Genomic DNA, 3,354 nt, shown 5'->3' with positions numbered 1-3,354 from the left:
AAAAAGCACGCCCCCCCCCCCCCCGCCCCAAACATAAAACTACACAAGCCCAAGAACATTCAAGAGGTCTGTCCACAGGGAAGCCTGCATGGGAACTGGGGCACACGTTATATAACGAGAAGGGATCATAATTCACAAGGAGAGCTGTGCACCCACACCTGGGACTTCATATTCAGACACGCAACGTGAACTACAAACAGATTAATAAGCCGAAAAAATTCAGAGAGCGCAACACAAAAAGGGCCCCACCACTCACCTAAATATGCATTAACAGGAAGGTGTGCTAAATTTCAGGGGAAGAAGCCGTCGGAGAGGGAGGGGACAGGACTTGGTGCTGGACTGCTAGAAAAAGGATCATGTTCTTGTTTTCACATTTTATTTCACTTTTATTTTAAGCTTCGCAAGCTAAACAGTTTCACGCTCCTCACTCTGTCAGGCTGTAATTACACCAGAAGAGTGTGAACATCTTTAAAAGGAAAATCCAAGTGTCTGTTGCAGAGAAATCTTGTCTTCCATTGTCTCTGCCCCAAACAGTCCCACCTCCAGCTAACACTAGAGCACTGCAAAGCCAGTACAGGGGACTGACGTTTCCTGTCAAAAGCCACTGGTGGATACACAGTGTTCAGGTACGCCGACTGGAAGGCTGTAATTAGTCTGGACTGACTTTAGAAAATAGTTCAATTTCCATGTATTTGTGCCAAGTCTCACAAAAGCTGACAAAAGCCCCGAAGATGAGGCTTACAGGAGAAGGCAGCCTCCTTCTGACAGACACCAGACACCACATGCTCTAGGTGCAAACGCAGAAATACAATTTCTCTATGTGTCTGATCTTTAAATAGCAAAACTTTGGCTTACCTCACAAAGCACGAACGGCTACGTGAAGTGAGACTCAATGTTTAGTTTCTTACCTCAGTTGTACTGTACAGCAAACTTTTTCAGACAATGTTGACCCAGAAAGAGCAGTCATCCTGACTGCGCTGAGCAAACACTGGCACCAACGTGTTTGAGCAATCCCCCACAGTACAAAACTACAAGAGCTAATAAAATTTACACTAATCCAAGAGAACATTAATGAGTATTCCTCACTTTAACCTCTTTGGGCTGTGTTAGTTAAAAAAAAAAAATAATCCTTTTGCTTTAGCAAGACAGGGCTGCATTAGGCACATCTTTTCTAGGAGAGTGAGCATGAAGGGTTTATTTTCCAACTCTCACTTCCTCCTCTTGAGGGCTAAAGGAAAGTATCAGGGCTGATATACACGTATAAGCCCTAAGTTTCAGTGACTGGTTCTTGCACAAAAGCCCAGCAACACCATCTTTAGTTGCTCGTAACCATCCCAGTTTACACACAGCAAATCTTTACTAACAGGTGACAACCTGCCCTTCTACAGCCCGTTTCCCAGTCCTAGAAGGACATGAGGCAGAGAAAACCATCGAAAGAGAGGCCCGACAGCAGAGAGGAGGCTGCGGCCTCTGTGTTGGATACTGGCCGGTACTTCACACGTGTCCCTACAAACACTTCAGTAGTTCGTCTTAAAGAGAAAACCAAGGGAGATTCTAAAAGGGACCTTTTCAAATTCACAGAGGGAAGTAAACTTAAAATTGTTTTGTGGGGTGTTCAGAAATCAAGATGGTACTATACACAGCTCTTCTCTAGCCAAGTAAACCAAGTGGTGATCATAACCTCTACACACGCCACTTGGAAAATTTTCACTATATTTTCTATAGAACATACCTGTCTCAACTGAAACAGTCAGTAAATAAATGAAACCAGAGAAATCCAAAGAAACCGTTTTCCTCATCTGGATGTAATAAAAAGCCATCCTTTTTATTTTTTTCACAGGAGCAGAAATTCATGGTTCGTACTCACCTTTCATGGGATAAAATCTGAAAATTTGGATCTTTAGTTGGTTCTGCGCTGCTAGTATTCTAACAGGCAGTTCAAGGACTCGTTGGCACGGAGAATGAATTACTTGAGAAACGTGAATTACGCTGGCTGAGCACTGCAAAGAAGGGCTACAGTGCCACTTTGTGCATGTGGCATAAAAGCAAGGAGAACTTTATTTCTGGGTCTCTTCAGAGAGTATCTTTCAGAGACTAGGAGGAAAAGCAAAAGGTAGAACAGTAGGTTTTGAAACTACTGACAGATTTTATATTCATTTTGGCCAAGAAGCATTTAAGATGTTTCAGTTCATTGACTGAAAGTGCTTGGTTTGGAACACCACAAAAGATGGACAGGTTTCAAGAAAGAGCATTTTCCCATTGAAAATCCACTTTGTTCTCTTGTCCACATTTTTACTATGTTCACTTACAGTGCCGGTTTGTGTCTGGCCAATAAAAACCCGTCCAGAATCACACACTTGGTTTATGAAACAGGGCCCTGAGTATCCACACGTATGCTCCCTTATAAGCTTTAAAGGGGTAGAGACTTCTTCATGTCTAATATTCTACAAACGCAGCTTGTACAGGGAGCCTGGTTTACATGAACAGCTTGCTTTCTTGTTTGCAAATCAAATCAAATGTGGGGATAGTGAGTAAGGATAGCGGCCGTGTACCTGTCCCCAACACCATGGGCTAAGCATTGCCCCGCATTGGTAATTCATGACCAAGCGGTAGCAAAGGGCAGACAGCTTTGCCTTCTCTGCACCAAGGTGGTGGTGTTTTGTTTCGAGCGCAAGCAGCGAGGACAGCCCATCATCCAAAGCCATAGGTTAAGGCTTGCTCTTCCAGTGGCCTTTCCTCAGAAACAAGAATGGGCCGACCCTGACAATAAAGGAAACAGCAGCAATACTAGTAATACCGTGGACTGTGATCATGGAGCTTGAGAAGCAGAACTCCAGTTTCTGTTCCCCTGGTATTAGCAATAAGTGTGCCCAGGGAATGGAGAGTCTAAGGGATCGCAAGTCAAGAAACTCCTGATGTGGCAACAATTTTGTGGTTAAGTGTCAATCCAGTATCTGGCCAACTGTTTCTCTCTTAGATTTTCCTGCCTCCAAAGATTTACCTCGTTGTATGTAATTAAGATATAGCCCGCAAACAGAAGCTTCGCTACTTAGGGCATTTTTGAGATTTGCTGACAAGTGTTAGCGACTCGCACAAAACCATACCAAGGCCCAGAAAAGCAGCAGAAGGCTTTGTCATTGCAAGTGATTGGTTGTCTCCTTTCCTTTAGCAAAAGACCGTCTTGGATAATTTCTTCTTACAGGCTTCTCTGGTAAACAAACAGATAAAGTCTCTCAAACAAACAAAAGCTCAGATATCAGTCGCCACAAGAAAAAGTGCTTTCCTTGCCTTTCCTAAGCAGAGGAGCATTATCTTCCTACACATTTTACCTGTCACCTGCTGCCTTGACAGTTT

The sequence above is a fragment of the Buceros rhinoceros genome, unplaced genomic scaffold (assembly GCF_000710305.1).
Source record: "Buceros rhinoceros silvestris isolate BGI_N320 unplaced genomic scaffold, ASM71030v1 scaffold5382, whole genome shotgun sequence".
Lineage (NCBI taxonomy): Eukaryota > Metazoa > Chordata > Aves > Bucerotiformes > Bucerotidae > Buceros > Buceros rhinoceros.
Note: the sequence above shows the minus strand (reverse complement) of the source record.